General features: G+C 36.3%; 1 protein-coding gene across 6 annotated transcripts in view; it reads left to right on the top strand.

The window, feature by feature from the left end:
- Positions 1-19,527, top strand: part of Gtdc1 (glycosyltransferase like domain containing 1) — a 334,933-nt gene that overhangs the window by 84,935 nt on the left and 230,471 nt on the right. Inside the window, exons 1-2 of one of the 6 annotated variants that reach the window (XM_040745309.1) lie at positions 2,818-2,881; positions 13,986-14,114. The gene's annotated coding sequence lies outside the window, so the exon portion shown is untranslated. Of the gene's footprint in view, positions 1-2,817; positions 2,882-13,985; positions 14,115-15,840; positions 15,862-19,527 lie in introns of those variants that run through there. The other 5 variants (XM_040745303.1, XM_040745306.1, XM_040745308.1 and 2 more) reach the window with 5 other exon arrangements.

Raw genomic sequence — 19,527 nt, 5'->3', positions numbered from 1 at the left:
TTGGCAATAGGGTGGGAGGATGGGGGGGATGGTGGAGGGGGTGTGTGGGAGGAGGGGAGGGAGAGGGAACTGGGATTGACATGTAAAACAAACTAAAAAAAATGTTAAAAAAATAAAAAATTTCATATTACTAAGAAAATAAAATTCATTTCAAATATTAAAAAAAGAGAGTATTTTTTTGAAGATGAAATTGACATTATTTTGACTTATTTTTACTTAAAATATTATTTACTTTGGAAGGAAAAACTAACCAATTTTTAAAACAATTGTAACTAACTATTTTCTTGCTTTTCTCAAGAGACTGAGCATTTATCAGGATAAAAGGGCTCGGTTATTTATTTTTGCCATATTTTTATTTTTTAATTTCGTTTTACATTGCAACCAGTTCTCCCTTCCACACCTGCTCCTGTCCCTCTTGCCTCTTCCCATCACCTCCATCATGGCCTTCCCTGGAGCCCGCCCCCAGTCTACTACTCCTCACAGGTATGGGCTCCCATTAGGGTCATAGTCTGGCATACTAGGTGGTGCAGTGCCAGGCCTCTCTCCATGCATTAAGGCTGAGACATAGGAAGTGAACTCCAACAAGCATAACACATGTGACTGAAAAGAAAGTGAATGGTGATTTGTGCTAGGATTATTAATCAGAAATATTTTTTTAAATATTGTTGTGTATATGAAACTATATCTACAATGGATTATTTAAGATAATTGTGATATCCATCAGTTGTTTCTTTTGTGAGATGTTTTGTTCATTTAGGAACTATTTAAAAGTAATTGAAAGGGTTTGGGTAAACGGTTAGGTTAGAATTACGAATTAAATAAACTCACCTGTTATTTTCTCTCATTCAAGACAGGTTCAGCAACACATTGCCTCATTACTTTAGCAAAACAAACAAATATTCAAATTGCCTTTTATGTTTAGTGCTTATGTACTATTTACTACAATTATCTCTCTCCCTGTGTTTTCTCTTAAGACTACTTTTTTGTTTTCCTTTAGGAAGTACTGAAAATAATCTGGATGAGTTGCTTGCCAGGCTTCAGGATTGAATATTGGGCTAATTTATCCTTCTGATTATGGCAATATCAGAAAGGACACAACTGAAACTTCATTTACTTTGCTGGAGTTTAAGTTCATTATAGTTTTGTCTTGAATTCCTAGTGTGCCAACTTTCATGATATTATAATTGGATATATTAGATATTAGTATATGTTAAGTATTATTTATTAACTTTATAGATAGTTTTATTTAAGTGCTCCTTTTTTTCCCCTGTGGTTAGACTTTACTAACTTAGGAAATACACACATAGATACATAGGATAAATACTGTATATTAGGAATCATAAAATATAAACAACTTTTGATCAGTGTTGTTGAAGTTTCATTGTAAACAATAAATTCTATATTTTGTTTAATTCACATCATGTACTAAGAAGAACTATTTTAGTTTGATATGGTTTCCAGAAATTATATTGTAAATTACTATTTGTGGAAACATGGACAATTTGTTAGTTAACACAAAATGAGATGAATATTGCTTTTTACCTCTTATTTTTTTTATGCCATGTACTAAAATTTTAATTATAGGTAGTGATTTATTTCATTTGAAAATCAACATATCTTCAAACCCAACTCCTTTTGTAGATGATTTACTGTAATATTTGCTTTTAAGCAACTAAAACGCCAAACCATGATTTCTAAATTATGTGGTCCAAACATGAATATTTTTGTGTTTAGGTACACAGGATGTTTATGCGGAAATACTAAGCTACACAAAATAGGGATGCCCTATGATATTTTATTGAGGGAGAAATCATTTACGTGAGAAGCCAAGAAAACCTAGAACCAAATGTCTGTACACTGCTCTCCAGGCCTCAACTGGAACCCAAAGAGAAAGAGCCTCCTCCCCCTAGCTCTTTTATTCCCTATATGTACCTGTAACAACACCCAAATGGGCGTGGTCAGCGCTATGGGTATGTAGATCTCTCCCTACAGGAAGTAAGTCATTGTCACATTTCAGTAAAGACTACAAGAGGATAGTTTTAGATTCCTGTTTCTCTAATTTTTTGATACATTTGAATGTTTTCCTGTGTCTAGTGTTATAAAATACCTTTACAAGTATTTCATCTTTTCTGTGACATCTCACACTATTCACTTTTTGTCTATAATAGCATATGAGTTCTCCTTTTCAGGCTTATACTGCATATTTTAAAATGCTGCTAGTATATGAAATGTAAGATGATATTTACATTTTTGAGCAACTCTCAGTTTTAGTATCAGAACTTTAAAAAAAATTCTTGTCCTAAATCTTCTCACATTTCCTATTAAAATAGTCTTCCTAACCCTGAACAAAGAAATTCTGGGATTTGGCTGTAATAGCAATTGAAATGCATCAAAAAGTGGTGACTACAATACAATTTTATTAATGAATAATCTACATTCGTTCCAGCTGTGTCCATGTGATTAGGCCTTCACCAGGCAACAATGGGTATTTCCCTATTGCTTTTATTTGATTTCCAAGAATGTGTCATCTGATACATCACCTCCTGCCAACGTGCCTCTGTAAAAGTGTGGTCCCTCCCCCCCAAATTTCCAAAGCATAAGTTGAATACCCACAAATGCCCTGCTGTAAACTGTTTCTTTTGAATAGTGGCCTAGGTTTATATGCATGGGTGTTGCATCCCAAATCTCAGTATACCAATTAAAGTAGGTGCTTATTATATTTATCAGCAAAATTTTCAAAGTGTAGTTGCATGATAATGCCAAGATACAGTATTTCTGCTTTTACATTTCCATCTTATTAATTTTTTTCAGTGTTATAGAGGTGAGCAGGCCTGCAGATTGAAATGGGGATTGTCCAGATTGTTCCCTTCCTGACCATATGGTATAGTTCTAAAGCCTTTTCTTTGCTGTCTGTTCAGTTCATTGTAAACTCTATCTTTAGTGTGCACCCCCCAAAAGATAACCACATAAAAGTAGGCCCTGGAGGAGGGATTGTGTGTCATGTAAGTGATCTAGAGTTGTTTTAAAAGGTAAATAACAGATGAAATTGAAGTTGGGATGTTCTTCCAAACATAGGTGATGCTGTTCTCTGATTATTCTTTTGAGATTATATGGATCTTTGTAGATTGTTTTGGAAAGGATAGAACTTAGGTTGTCTTATTGTGATTATTATCTTTTTTTCTGTTCTTAGAGTCTCAGGAAGAAAAGTCTTTAGCTTTAGTTTGTCAGACAGAGGAAGCCTGGTCCTAAAGCAAGAAATAAATTATTTCATGCTTTTGTATTCCCCACCTTACTTCATTGAGAATGTAGAGCTAGATAACTTTCAGTAATTTCACCTTTAGCCATTAGCCATATTTAAAGATAGTTAAAACATTTCATTTTCCTTTTGCGTACCCTCTCTCCAATTTAATATGTTTCTTCAGGGAAATAGAGTTAGATACTGTTTATTCTGTATGCTGATTCTTTATAAGTTGGAGTAACCACATAACCCTAACTCCTCTTTCCTTTTCTAAAACTAAGCTACTGTGAGAGAACATTAGATACTACCCACTGCTTTTTGGCTCTGGAGATTTGAAGTTGAAATTTTACCAAATTGGGGGGGGTGGAGAGCCTGTGAAGAATGTGAATTTTTTTACTCTGTCATTACCCTCAACCACTGAAAGGGTAACTGTGAGGAACTCAAATGTTTTTGAATGTGTAATTTTCCTTTGAATGGCCACAGTGAAATATATTTGAATAAAAATAGGCAGAAAAAGTAAATGTCATGTATGGAGTTGTTTGTACTTGAAATTAATGAATCCTTTAAGCATTCTACCATAAAAATATTTCAAGAAAAGTATTTACTTAAAATTTGTGTAAGAATTATATATATATGTATATGTATATGTGTGTGTGTGTTTGTGAGTGTCAGAGAGAGAGAGAATGTCTTTATATGGAGATTATTACTTAAGGGTTCTTTCTAGAGATAGGTGAATTATGACAATAATATATCTCTAGTGGGAAGTTGTATACAAAATATTTGTTGGAATATTTGTAAAGCTGAAAAAATTTAACATCCGCATCACTGATTTCAAAGGAATATGTATATATGTGAATCTTTTTGGTTTTAAAACTATAATGTTTATATTAGTATATAGAACCTGCTTTATAAAGTGTCCAAGTAACTGAAAACCAGCTTATCCTTTGAAATGTTAGGTTCTTCCTCGTTTTTCTCTCTTCTTTCCTAGTTTTTCTTATTGTCACATATTATTTCTCTCTTCTGTGTGTTACATACATGAATGAAATATTACATACTTTAAAATGCTTTTGTTAGTTTTGGGAATTGGAGACTCCAATTAGGAAAAGAAAGAGAATACCCTGCAATGAGTATAGAACATACAGTTTCCATGCAGGAATTTGACATTTATTATGTAGTCCAGGTAAGTGAAAAGTATATGAGTATAAATCCAGAAATGCTTTTATTTTTTATATCCAAGGACGGAGTAGATCATTCCTTGGCTGTCCTGTAACTATCCCTGTAGAACAGGCTGGCCTCAAATTCAGATACCTGCCTGCCTCTGCTGGAATTATAGACATTTTCTACCTCTGTGAGCTTCAGTTTCACATTTTTTTGTTGAATTTTGAATGGCAAAAGCTTCCTGGCTCCAGTAGAAAACAATCTTAACAACAAATTAAATATTTGAGTGAGGGTTTTATTTGTCTCATATTGTAGGAAGCCCCAAGGCTTTTAGTTCATAAGCAACTGTTATAATTAGGTAAACACTTTTTTTTCCCCTTTCTGGAGCCCTTGTGGTGAATTTTCCTTTTTTATCCTTGTGACTTCCACCACTGGAAACTGTGATAGCTTCCAAGCTTTTGGAATAATAACAAAGGGAATACTAGAAAGCTTGAGTCTTCTTTGAGATCATGCTTTCTCATAGAGATTTGCCATTTCATTGAACTACCTTCAGAATACTAAAAACAGTATTTTAGTTTTATAGTCTTTATTTTGGAGTAACACAGGCATAGTGAGAATTTGAATTGAGCTATGCTAAGGTTATCTGATATACCTGTTGTGCTAGCTCAGCTCCTTTGTGTAGTTAGTTCCTGGCATCTTTGGTACTATGTACTTGATTTATATAGATACTTCCTATTGGTTTCTTCTTGAATACCCAGCGTTGATGTTTTAAAGTGATAGTTCTATGTTTGAAGAGAGGAACTAGAGCTAAGTAAATTGATGTCAACCTTAACAATAACTGTTTGAATAAATATGTAAGAAATATAATGCTTATTATTATAACTGTTAATCACTCATACATCTGAAGGATATTTAGTTTGTGATGTTCTGTGCCTTAACAAAAATATAAGGTTTTTTTGCTATTATCCAACAGTGTTTTAATTAATTAATTATTTATTATTTTTATGTTAGAAGCACTCTCATTTACATATCAATCCCACATTCCCTTGCCCTCCCATCCTCCCATGCTCCCCATCAGATCCCTCCTGCAACACTCCCCCACTACTCCCCAAAGATAGGGAGACCATCCATGGGGGACCATCAAAGTCCATTTTATCCTTTGGGGGAGGGCCTAGACCCTCTTTATTTTATCTGGGCTGCAATAGTATCCCTCCATAGGGAATGGGCTCCCAAAGTTCATTTGTGTTCTAGGGATAAACACTAGTTCTACTGTTAGAGGTCTCATAGACTGTCCAGTGCTGGTTCCCTCCAATACTGGTTTCCTAGCTTTACCACTAGGGTCTCTGTGTCTTTGGGTTTTTCCAGCACAGTTTTGGCTCCTTTGCTCAACCATCCTCCCTCTCTGCAACTGGATTCCAGGAGTATGGCTCAGTGTTTAGCTGTGGGTGCCTGTTTCTGCTTCAATCAGCTACTGGATGAAAGCTCTAGAAATGTCAACCAAGGTAGTCATCAACCTCATTATAGGTAAAGGTCATCAAAGGCAGCCTCTCCACCACTGCCTAGGTTCTTAGTTGGGGTCATCCCTGTGGATCTCCTAACTTTTTCCCCTGTGATAGACCTCTCTCCAAACCTATACTAGCTCCCTCTATCAAGGCATCTCTTTTCTTACCCTCCTCTATTCCTCCCCTGTTTCCCACTCCCTCTCCATCTCCCCTTTCCACCTCCCTCCTCTCTTCGCCCATGCTCTCAATTTGCTCAGGGGTTCTTGTCCCCCTCCCCTTCTTTGAGGGGACCATTCGTTCTTCTCTTTGGGTCCTCCTTGTTTCCTAGTTTCTATGGTAGTGTGGATTGTAGGCTGGTAGTGTTTGCTCTATGTCTAATTTCCATATATGAGTGAGTACATACCCTGCTTGTCTTTCTGTGATTAAGGTACCTCACTCAGGATACTTTCTTCCAGTTCCATCCATTTTCCTGCGAATTTACAAGATTTCATTTTTTTTTTCACCTGCTGAGTAATACTCCATTGTGTAAATGTACCACAGTTTCTCCATTCATTCTTCAGTTGAGGGGCATATAGGTTGCTTCCAGGTTCTGGCTATTACAAACAAAGCTGCTATGAACACAGTTCACAGGGTCCTCCCTGTTTCCCAGACTCTGGCTGTGGGATTGTAGGCTGGCACTCCCCTGTTTCATGCCTAAAATCCATATATGAATGAGTACATGCCATGTTTGTCTTTTTGTGACTGGGTTACCTCACTTGGGATGGTTTCTTCTACTGCCGTCCATTTGCCAGCAAATTTCAAGATTCCATTGTTTTTTTTTTTCCCACTGAGTAGTACTCCACTGTGTAAATGTACCACATTCTCTCTATCCACTCTTCATTTCATGGGCATATAGATTTCTTGCAGGTTCTGGCTATTACAAATAATGCTGCTCTGAACATAGTGGAACAGATGTCCTTATTGTATGAATGTGCATCTTTTGGGTATATACCTAAGAGTGTAATTGCTGGGTCTTGTGGTAGACTGATTCCTATTTTTCTGAAGAATCTCTATACTGATTTCCAAAGTGGTTGTATGAGTTGGCACTCCCACCTGCAGTGAACGAGTGCTCCCCTTTCTCCACATTCTTTCCAGCTTAAATTATCATTGGTGTTTTTGATTTTAGCCATTTTGACAGGAGTTGTTTTGATTTGCATTTCCCTGATGGCTAAGGATGTCGAGAACTTTCTTAAGTGTCTCTCAGCCATTTTAGATTCCTCTGTTGGGAATTATCTATTTAGTTCTGTACCCCACTTTTTAATTGGATCCTTTGGTATTTTGGAGACTTGCTTCTTGAGTTCTTTGTAAATTTTGGATATCAGCCCTCTGTCAGATGTGGGGCTAGTGAATATCTTTTCCAATTCTGTGGGCTTCCTTTTTGCATTGTTGACTGTGTCCTTTGTCTTACAGAAGCTTCTCAGTTTCAGGAGGTCCCATTTATTAATTGTCGATCTCAGTGTCTGTGCTACTGATGGTATATTCAGGAAATAGTCTCCTGTACCAATTTCTTCAAGGGTACCTCCCACTTTTTCTTCTAAGAGTTTCAGTGTGGCTAGGTTTATGTTAAGGTCTTTGATTCATTTGGACTTAAGCTTTGTGCAAGGTGATAGGCATGAATGTATCTGCAGTCTTTTGCATGCCAATATCCAGTGATGCCAGCACCATTTGTTGAAGATGCTGTCTTTTTTCCAATGTATAATTTTAGCTTCTTTGTCAAAAATCAAGTGTTCGTAGTTGTGTGGGTTAGTATCAGGATTTTCAATTTGATTCCATTGGTCTACCTGTCTACTTTTGTGCCAATACTAAGCTGTTTTCAGGACTATAGCTCTATAATAGGGCTTGAAGTCAGGGATGGTGATGCCTCCTGAAGTTACTTTATTGTACCCGGTTGTTTTAGTTCTTGGGTCTTTTGTTTTTCATATACAGCTGAGGATTTTCCTTTCAAGAACCAACTCTTTGTTATATTGATTCTTTGTATAGTTTTCTTTGTTTCTATTTTATTGATTTCAGCCCTCAATTTGATTATTTCATGTGTCTACTCCATCTGGGTGAGTTTGCTTCTTTTTGTTCTAGAGCTTTCAGTTGTGCTTTTAATTCTCTAGTGTGACTGTTCTCCAGTTTCTTCATATGTGCACTTAATGCTATGAATTTTCCTCTTTCTACTGCCTTCAAAGTGTCTCATAAGTTTGGGTGTGTCATGTCTTTATTCTCATTGAGTTCTAGGAAGTCTTTAATTTCTTTTGCTATTTCTTCATTGACCAAGGGATGGCACAATTTTGCATTATTCATCTTCCATGAGTTTGTAGGGTTTCTGCAATTTGTGTTGTTGTTGAATTCTGATTTTAATACATGGTGGTCTGATAAGGTGCATGGAGTTACTCCAATTTTTTTTGTACCTGTTGATGTTTGATATGCTGCCAAGTATGTGGTCGATTTTATAGAAGGTCCCATGTGGTGCTGAGAAGAAGGTATATTCTTTTGTGTTTGGGTGCAATGTTCTATAGATGTTTGGTAAACCCAAGTTCCTTTGTTTCTTTGTTGAGTTTCTCTCTGGTGGTCCTGTCTAGTGGTGAGAGTGGGGTGTTGAAGTCTTCCACTTTAACTGTGTGAGGTCTTATGTATGATTTGAGCTTTAATAATGTTTCTTCTGTTAACATGGGTGCCCTTGTATTTGGGGCACAGATGTTCAGAATTGAGACTTCATCCTGTTGGATTTTTCCTGTGATGAATATGAAATGACCTTCTTCATCTCTCTTGGCTGATTTTAGTTTGAAGTCTAATTTGTTCGATAATAGGATAGCCACACCAGTTTGTTTCTTGGATCCATTTGATTGGAAAATATCCCAACCCTTTACTCAGAGGTAATGTCTGTCTTTGAAGTTGAGGTGTGTTTCTTGTATGCCGTGTAAGGATAGATTCTGTCTTTGTATCCATTCTGTTAGCCTGTTCTTTTTATAGGTAAATTAAGACCATTAATCTTGAGGGAGATTAGGGACCATTGAGTATTAATTCTTGTTTGTTTTTTATTTGTTGTTGTTGGTGTTATTGTTTGTTGATTTACACCCCCTTTTTTCTTTTGTCTTTTGGTAAATTCGTATTATCTATTGCGTACATTTTTGTGAGCGTAGTTACCTTCCTTAGATTGGAGTTTTCCTTCCAGTACTTTCTGTAGGGCCGAGTTTGTGTATATATATTGTTTAAATCTCATTTTTTCATGGAATATCTTGTTTTCTCCATCTATAGTGATTGAAAGCTTTGCTGGATTTAGTAGTCTTGGATGGCTTCTGTGGTCTGTTAGTGTTGACAGAAGGACCTTCTGGCTTTCAGAGTTTCCATGGAGAAGTCAGGTGTGATTCTGATAGGTTTGCCTGTGTATGTACTTGCCCTTTTTCCTTTGGTGCTTTTAATATTCTCTATTTTGTATGTTTAAGGTTTTTAGTATTTTGTGGCAAGGGCACTTCCTTTTGTGGTCCACTCTATTTATTGTTCTGTAGGCTTCTTGTACTTTTATTGGTTTGTCTTTCTTTAGGCTGGGAAAGTTTTCTTCTATGATTTTCTTGAATATGTTTTCTACACCTTTGAGGTAGTTTCTACATCTTCTTCTATACCTATTATTCTTTGTTTTTTTTTTTTGTTTGTTTTTTTGGTTTTACGAGACAGGGTTTCTCTGTTTATTTTGGATGCTTGTCGGTCCAGCCTAGCCTCGAACACACAGAGATCCGCCTGCCTCTGCCTCCCGAGTGCTGGGATTAAAGGCGTGCGCCACCACCGCCTGGCTATACCTACTATTCTTAGATTTGGTCTTTTCATCGTGTCTCATATTTCCTGGATATTTTGTGGTAGGGATTTGTTGGACTTCAGGGTTTTTTTTTTTTTTTTTTGGTCGATTAATCCATTTCTCTTAGTTTAGCTTCACTGCCTGAGATTCTGTCTTGTAACTCCTGTATTCTGTTGGTTATGCTTGCATCTTTAGTTCCTGATTGTTTATTCACCTTTTCTAATACAGCATTCCTTCAGATTGTGTTTTTTTTTTTGTCTCTATTTCAGCTTTCAAACCTTGCACTGTTTAAATTGTTTCTTATAATTTTTGCTTTGTGTTTTCTTCCATTTCTTTAAAAGATTTTCTCATTTCTTCTTTTAGGGTCTGTATTATCTTCATGAAGTTGTTTTTAAGGTCATTCTCTTCTGTTTCATCTGTGTTGTGATGTTCAGATCTTTATGGTGCAGAGTCCCAAGACTCTGGTTGCATCATACTGTTTTTTTCTGTTGCTAGATTTGTTCTTGTCATCTTCCCATCTCTTTTTTTTCAGTGGGTACAGGTCGGGTGTCTTCCTTTCCTGGTGAATACAGTTCCAAGGTTCTCTTCCGGTGGATGCAAGCAGGTCCAATTCACTGAGGGGTCTCATGGTAGGTGCAGACTAGTCTTAAGCACTCCCACTCTGCATTTTGAGTGTGGGCAGGAGCAGGCAGGCTCTGTCAGCATGCTCCTGGTTGCTGGATCCTCTGGGGGTCAGTCAAGCTTGTTGCATTTCCCAGTCCAGGAGATCCTGGAGAGGGCAAGCAGAAGGAAGTGGGGACCAGGAAGGGGCCCCTGGAGCTCACCTCTGCCTGGAGTTGGGGCGGGAGTAGCTCTCAGCAGGCTTCTGGTTGCTTGGTCCTCAGGGGGCTAGTCGAACTTTGCCCTCTGCCCTCTGCCTTTTGCCTTTTGTCCTGAGTGGGGGCGCTGTACCATACTTTTTAATTGGATAGTTTGGTGTTTTGCTGGGTAAATTCTTGAGTTCATTGTATATTTTGAAAATCACAAAAATATAATTAAATGTATTTTTTATCTTTAATAGAATCTTTAAAATTTACTCATGATAATTTCACACATGAAAACACTGTATCTTTGTCATATTCTCTTCCTACTCCTCCCTCTTCTTTTCCCAGGCACCCTTAGCCCTTCTCTGTTCCTTCTTCATGTCCTTTCTTTTTCCCTTTTATTTCTTCTTTTCTGAAACCCACTGAGCCTTGTCACTGCTGCATGGTAGTTGTTGGCTAATCTTGTTGGCATGATCTGGTTCAGTCCTTGTGTAGGAGCTTGAATTAGTTCATGAATATAATGATTGTGCTATGTTCAGATGATGGCATCTCCCAGCATTTTCTAAATCCTCTAGCTTTTGCATTCTTTCTGCCATGTTTTCTGAACTTGTGTTAGGGGGTGATAGCGTTATTCCATTTAGGGCTCAGTAATCAATAGTTACTCATTCTCATTGACCAATTCTAATTCTCTGCAGTTACTGCTGATGATTGCAGAGAGAAGCTCCTCCAAGGTTGAAAGCAATATGAATCTATGTGTCTAAACAAATACTAAGAATGCAGTTTGACAGAATATCCATTTAGCAAGTCAATAGTAGAAGATTCCTTCCTAGGGCTATGATAAAAAGTGGATTTCCTCTTGTTCAGAAGGTCTTATATCTAGTCCAAAACTGGTTGGTTTATCACTATAACTTTTGTGTTACTATTGCTCCAGTGGACATATCTCAGTCAGGTTGGTATTTTATCATGCTGGATTTGCTACTAAATAATAACTACAGATGCTTTTCTACCTCAGTAGTTTGTATAACCCCTCTGGCACTAGGAAAACCAGACAGTACAGAGGAAGTTTTCAGATCTGATCCAGCTTTTAATCTCATTTCTGCCTCCAGTAACATAGTCCTTCCAGCAAGATTGTAGCTTCTAAGTCTCCCAAGATAGTGTTATCAACTGGGGACCAAGTGTTCAAATAACAGGGCCTGTGGGGGGACATTTTTTTTCAAACCACTTAATCATATGGATTAAGACATTGATCATTTCTAGTATGGGGAAGTATAGGTGTTTGAAGTATATTCTTATGACTCACTACATTTTGTCAGTGTCTGTTGCTCTATCTTGTTGTTCTCTCATTTTATTAATTTGGATCCCTTCTCTTGGTTAATTTGCCTAAAGGTTTGTCAATCTAGTTAATCAGTTTAAAGATCCAGTGTTTCTTTTTTTTTTTTTTTTCTTTTTTTTTTTGGTTTTACGAGACAGGGTTTCTCTGTTTTGGAGGCTGTAGGTCCAGCCTGGCCTCGAACTCACAGAGATCCGCCTGCCTCTGCCTCCTGAGTGCTGGGATTAAAGGCGTGCTCCACCAACGCCCGGCTCCAGTGTTTCATTTAACTGAATCGTTACATTGTTGTTGTTCTGTTTCATTAGTGTCTACTCTGGGAATATCTTATTTTTACTTTTATTTAATTCTAGGAATTTTAAAGTTTCCTTTTTTCTATTTATTTATTCATGTTAGAGTTTTGACTGACTTGATCTTATTGAGATCTTGTGCAGTCAACCATAGCCACTGTATGTTTATGCTTGAAGCAGTCCTGTCTTGTCCCCAAGGTATTGTTTGCTCCCATTCTCTTGGACCTCTCTTTCTTACAATCTTTATGCCTCCCCTTCTATGATAATTGGTGAGCTTGGGGGAAAGTTGATATAGACGATCCATTTGTGACTGAGCACTCCATAGTGACTTACTCTCTGATCTTTGACCGGTTGTGAGTTCTTTCATTAACTACCACCTGCTGCACAAGAGGTCTGAGAGTAGCACTAATTAGGGAGTGGAGAGATTTAGAGGGCAATTTGATACTATGTTACTAAGTAAGTTATACTAGTTAGGTTTAAAGCTCCTCAATTTTGTGTTCTTGGCCAGAGTTGCAGTGCAGGCATGTTACCTCTTATAAGTGGGTCTTAAAGCCAACCAGAAAGTGGTGAATTACTTGGCACTATTCATGTCACTATTGTATATCTTGCTACCCTGGTCATTATTGTATTTTACAGGGTTTGAAGCTGTTTCCTTCAGAGCCTGAATAGTTCCTTCTAGTGCTCTGAAAGTTAGTCAACAGGGAGGAAGATTTCCATTGGTACCAACTTGTCTTCTCCATGTCCTGTGACCAGTGTGTTTAATATCTTCAGCAGTAGGTTCTTACCATCAGGTTCTGTTGGAAAACCAAGAACAATAATAATAGTCTTTATTGCTTTGTGGGGTTCTGGGAAACATCTGGCGGTATTCTACTATTTGACCCTGGGCTTTTCATTTAGCAACCGATGGCTTCTGAGATGAGTATAAGCCTATGTATAGGGTTAGCTTCAATTGAACACACACACACACACACACACACACACACACACACACACACACACAAATTGTAGGTGTACCTATGACCTTAGATATATATCATTAGAGTTAGTTATCTCTCTGCTTATATTTTCTACCCTATGGAACCATTCCTATCCCAACTTACCTACTTTAATGTTCTTATCATTCCTCCTTTCTCCTTTATATACTTGTATTCTATTCTCCCTCTCATCCCTTAAGATTTTTCTTTTCCCTTTCCAGTGATCCCTTTCCAACTTCCTGGATTCTGTAGATCCTCCAAATTAAACACACAAATCTAAATATTTTGTACTTACACCTACATACCAGTGAGAACATGTGATTTTTGTTTTTCTGTGCCAGAGTAGCCTCACTCTGTATAGTTGTTTTTTGCCTTTAGCCAATTTAAAGCAGATTTCATAATTTTTTGCAACTGATTAAAATTACATTGTATATAGGTAACAGATTTTGATATGCATTCATCAGTTGTAGGGAGTTTCCATGCCCTTCTAATAATGGACAGAAGAGCTTTGCACATGGATGAGTATTTGTCTCCTGACTAGGAAATTGAGTTTCTTGGGTGTATGCCCAGAAGTGGTGTAGTTAGGTCATATGGTAGATCTATTTCTAATTTTCTGATGAACTGTTACACTGATTTCTATATTAAGACAGCTTCCTTTGATTTTTTTCTGGACTCTTGATTTATTTATTTATTGGAAAACCTTACTGTTGGTTCCTCCTTAAGAGCCAACTCAATTGCCTTATGATATCTTAAGCATATGTACATCTGAGGCCAATGACTATATTTGTGTCATCTAATTATAACAAAATAGTATAATTTTTAGAGCTTAATAAATAAATGTTTGATAAACAGAACAAATTTTCTCATGTTTTCCAGTTACACAGACCATCTTCCTCTCTGAAGAGTATATTTGGCTTCGGGATGTTGAGGACTTAGATCCCTAGCCACAGGTCCTCCTTCCATCTCCTCTGGTTTGTTTCGAGGTGTTCACATCATCAGCAAAAGGTTTGTGACAGCCTCATGCAAAATATCTGCTTCATTTTAAGCACTATTAACCCTTGTCTTCTAGTATTCTGTATTGTTTTCCTATTTGGCATATTTTTTTGATGATTCTCCTTACACTGCAGTTAAGACAAGTTGTTTGTGAAAAGAAGACCATTTGTGCTGTCGCCTAATTTATTCCCCCAAACCTGAAATAATGGTGCTCAGACAGTAGCCCCAATAAACACTTGCTGATTGGGATGATGGGTAAAGTTAGCTGAAAATGACAGAAAATATTTCTTGGAAGGCTTATCTAAAAGGTGATGGAGTTATTGTTTTAAGTTTTATGATCTCCTATCATTTCTGCTCCCAGAAAATAAAGGAAAATTCTGTTTTTTATATATTGTTCCTGTGAAATCTAATCATGGATTGGTGGTTTTAAAAAAATTGAATGCTTAGCCATATAGTCAGAAAACATTTTTTAGCCTTGGTAACTGGCTAGTCTCATGTCAGCTTGACACACGCAGTGGATTTATCTAAAAGAAAGGAAGCTCATTTGGAAAAAATGCCTCCATGAATTCCATATCTTAATTAGTGGTCAATAGGGAAGGATCAGTTCATTGTGGAGGGTAATATCACTTAGCCGGTGGTCCTGGGTTCTATAAGAAAGCAGAGTGAGCAAGCCATGGGAAGCAAGCCATTAAGCAGTACCCCTCCATGGCCTCTGCATCAGCTCCTGCCTCCCGGTTCCTTTTCTGCTTGAGTTCTTGTCTTGGTTCCTTGAATGATGAACAACTATATGGAAGTATAAGCCAAATAAACCCTATTTTGCCCAACTTGCTTTTTGGTCATGGTGCTTCATTGGACCAATAGATACCCTAAGACAGAAGCTTAACTTTTAAGGTATATAAATGAAACACTGTCACTTCAATAAGCAACTTAATTTCATTTGGAAGAATGGAATATTTTGAATATTGTAGTTGATTTTAAACATTTTTTACAAGAAAATAATGTTATATTTCCATACATTGGATATTTTGTCTATTATGGAAAAACACAAGAGAGTAGCATAAAAGCGATTCACTGTCTTAGCAAATGGCAGCAGATACATCTGCATGAGTGTCAACCTGACAAGGTCAGTTTCAGGATACAGAACACTTTAGAGGTAACCTGAATTTTAATACCATTTCATTTTTGTGCTCAAAATTTGTGAAGAGATTCTTTACTTTTTATAATGTAGTCAGAGCTTCTTTTCATCATAGTTATGGCATACCTGCTTGGATTATTTTTCTAGGATTCTGAAGACTATAATTTGTCAGTAAAAAGAAATCAATATTATATGGCTTTTAGTGACATAAGAATTCCCTTTTGGAAATGCATAAAAACACATATTTTTGTCACTATAAACTTTATATATTGCTTTTCTTAGTGGTCAGAGTATTAATGTTGGAGATGTCCTCTCAGGTACAGTGTCACCTCATTGGTCATAAAGTTAAAGATGCCACACAACACTTTTTAAAGATCACAATTTCATTTTTCAACTAAGTTCATGCTTACTTTGTTGTATAGAAATTTACATACTGGTAGGTAAATTTCTTTAGTGCCCCTTTAAATAGACTTGCTTTTGGTTTTATTATTTTGCTTGTTATTTTTATTAGTTATTTTTGTGTTCTCTGGAGATTAATTGTTTATAAACTTTTTGTGGATTCTTTTTTGCATTTTAGGCTATTTTAAACTGTGATGAAATGGTTGCATTGCAAAGCAGTTCTAGGTACAAATTTCTCTCTTTATTTAAAAAAATAAAGCATACTATTAAATTGTAAAATATACCAGAACTTTCAGGTTATATTAAAATATTTGTCTGTTAAGAGTCTTAGTTGATAGTAGGCAATGTTTTCTTGAGAAAGTGTGTGTGTGTGTGTGTGTGTGTGTGTGTGTGTGTGTGTGTGTGTGTATTGTGTATATTGAGATAAAGAAATCTGAACAGTTATGAGAAGGGGCAGTCTTAAAATTTAAAGACATTGTTTATTAAATATTCACCTTATCCCTTTTATTTGTTACCCTGTAACACATGTGTATGATTATGTAGTAACATGTTTTACTGTTTTTGCATTCTCAGTGTAAGACACTTTGGAAATTAAGTGTGAAACTGGAACTTCTTTCCAATTTTGATTCATATTGATTAAATATTTTCCATCTTTTAAGATCCATGCTTAGTTATTTGTAGCATAAATTAATTTCAGCATTTTACTTAAACATCTACACTATTACAGTTCCTTGTATGCCTGCTTATAATAATAAAGTATCAGTACAATAGCTTTATTTTCTAGCATACTTGGCCTCAGTATAGATTTCACATATTTACACATATTTATATATAATGATCTTGATCTCTTTACAGTTACTTAATAATTCAAGCGCATTTTAAAATTCATTGAGAATTACTTATATCATGCACCTGACTAGTAGTATATGCCAAACCAAATTATAGTGTTGTGAATTGCTGTGGATAGCATCATTAGTTTTAACTGTTGTTTTTTTTTTTTTTGGTTTTTTCGAGACAGAGTTTCTCTGTATATTGTTTTGGAGGCTGTCCTGGAACTCGCTCTGTAGACCAGGCTGGCCTCGAACTCACAGAGATCCGCCTGCCTCTGCCTCCAGAGTGCTGGGATTAAAGGCGTGTGCCACCACTGCCCAGCCACTCTTGTTTTTTAAGTAAGTTTCTTTGTAACAATAATAATAGTTAAAATAATTTCAGAAGCTCCTGGAGGGCCATAAGCCCTCAGTTATTGGGAAATAGTTTTTTATTTCAAAGAACTTGGCTTTCTTCTCTAAATTTAACAAAAAATATAGTTTCTTTAATTGAGGTTGAAACATATTCAATGACTTCTTCCTCTCCCTCCTTTTCTTCCTGCCCCCCTCTTCCTCCTCCTCCTCCTCTTCCTCCTCCTTTTCCTTCTCCTTCTCCTTTTTAAAAAATTTTTTTGAGACAAGGTTTTTCAGTGTAGTCCTGGCTGTCCTGAGCCTTGCTCTGTAGACCAGGTTGGCTTTGAACTCAGAAATCTGCCTGGCTCTGCTTTCAGAACGCTAGGATTAATGGTATGGGCCACCATTTCTGTCACATGATGTTGGCTTCTTAATCTCTTAGCACCTGTATTAAACCACTTGTAAGTCAGTATACTATTAATAATATGATAGGTAGAAGAAAATGTTGCTGTAGTGTACAGAAGAAATTATACTTTTAGCCATTTCTACTCATACATTTTTATATTGTGTGAAATTTTGGATTAGAGAAGTATTTCTACTTTGAAAACACATTTTAATTGATTTAGGTCTTAGAGAAGAATGCCAGCATCACCTCATACTTTCTTATACAACTTATTCTGTTTGAAAGAGTAATTTCCAGTGAAGCAAAGTGAATATTGAAAACATGAACTCTTTTTAACAATGATGCATTTAAGTATATCTTTTTCTATTCTTAGCTCATTAATTCTTTGTCGAAATTTCTCCTTCTTCAGATGTTCACTTCATACTCCTTTGCTTCCCGAGATAGTAGAATTTTTTTTCCAATTTGTTTTGCTTCTTGGATAAATTAGATAGTAGTAATATGGTTTCTGCTTCATTGTTTCCTTGGAAGTGAATAAGTCCAGAACTTCAGACTTAATGCCATTTGTTTACAACTTCCCTAGGGAGTGTTGTCTCTGTTTGCTAGGGATAATGCACCTTAGAATGTTGAGAGTATTTCAGTGTCAGAGCACCACTGCTAATTTCTGTTTTAGAACTAATAGAATGTAATATGTTCTGTCCGTTTGGAGAGTGTAACTTCTCGACAGCTTTTCATTTAGTTAATTTTTAAAAGTGAGACTGACTAGTTCCACTATGAATACAAGTGTGTTTAATTTTATTAAAACTCTATTGGTATGCATATTTTAATGGATCTGTCTCAGAGTCAGAGTTCAGTTTTTAATGTAGGATTAAATAGCCAATAAGGCTAACTCAGGGTATAAAAATAGTAATACCGTTCACTGTGTAAAAGAAAAAAGCTTGTTAGTTTAGTATTAGATCAATTGATTACTACCAGGTGATAGCTATTGTATGAAAAGACTTTTCCTGGGGTCAATTAAAGAGACAGATCTCTTCATTCCAGATAGGGAGTCCACAATGGACCAGAATACGGATACTACCAAAGTCCCATTTGATTAAGTAATGAATTTTATTGGGGTAATTTACAGGAATATGGGTGAGGAGTTATTGCAAAAATGACTCAAAAAACAGCTGTATCACCAAAGTCCACTCCAGCATGAGTGACAGCTCACAATAGCTGGGAACATTGAGCATACCTCACAGCCTGCTGGCAACTCATCAGATTGAAGAGTGTTCTTTCCAAGTGACTCAGTTGGTCTAAGCCACTTCCAGGCAGCTCATCTGCCTTCTGTTTCTTCCAGGCAGCTGTTCTTGTCATAGTTTTCTTTGTCTTTTCTGAAAGTCTTCTTTGCAACTGTATGTGTATAAGAGTGACTGTCAGTACTCTCTTCTATTTAAATAGTCTTGGGAAAAAAGGAACCTAGTGAATTTGGTCAGTTTCAAGGTCTTCCTGAAGCTATTTTGAGTTGTTTATCTGCTGTCTTAAAGGGTTTCTCTTGTAAGTGATGGAATGGTCAGTCTCCTAGAAACACAGCCTTGCGTGCCCTTGAGTTAAATAGTCTTACAGAAGTATATTAGGCAAAAAGTTTCCTATGGCAAGGGACAAAGTTTCTAAATCTCTCAGTGGGGCCTTGAACCAAACTATTTAATTTGGACTGAAGTGTCACATTTTAAGTAAGGTTAGGATGCTGCTTGTTGTATACACGGTGATAGATTTTATGAGTAATAACTAGTAATAATAAGAAAGTAAGTATTTGTAGTTGATAATAAAGGTCTTGTATCAGTTGTCAAGAAATTGTCAAGAATAAGTCTCATTGATGTAACAGTGTGTTTACATATACAGTGGTAAGAAACCAGATAACTTTGTTTTCCTCATGGCATTTAATACCTAGTATGTAATTATTCATATATATGTGTCTTACACATGATAGCAGGTACAATCAACTACTATGTATTGTTTGTCAAGGGGAAGTAGACTTTGATATTGGCACTAGTAGTTACTTGCTATCGAACATAGCTATATAGTCAATCTCTTTATTGCCTTGTGACTGTTTCCTGTCTTGTTATACAAATTTATTTCTAATTCTACTGTTCATAAGATGTGTTTATTCTATATAGAACATATTTGAAAATATCTAGAGAGTGAAAGATTGGGAGTAATGATTATGCAAGACTCTAAAAGAGATAGAGAAGATCAGCAGAAAAATTTAATTTTTTTCAGCCTAGATGTATGGTTTTTGGTTTTATGTGTCCTATAGTGCTGGGTGTTCCAAAATTACAAACTGTTGGAATA

This window comes from Mesocricetus auratus, unplaced genomic scaffold, assembly GCF_017639785.1.
Source record: "Mesocricetus auratus isolate SY011 unplaced genomic scaffold, BCM_Maur_2.0 Super-Scaffold_100004, whole genome shotgun sequence".
NCBI classification, from domain to species: domain Eukaryota; kingdom Metazoa; phylum Chordata; class Mammalia; order Rodentia; family Cricetidae; genus Mesocricetus; species Mesocricetus auratus.
Note: the sequence above shows the minus strand (reverse complement) of the source record. Positions and strands in the feature narration are given on the sequence as shown.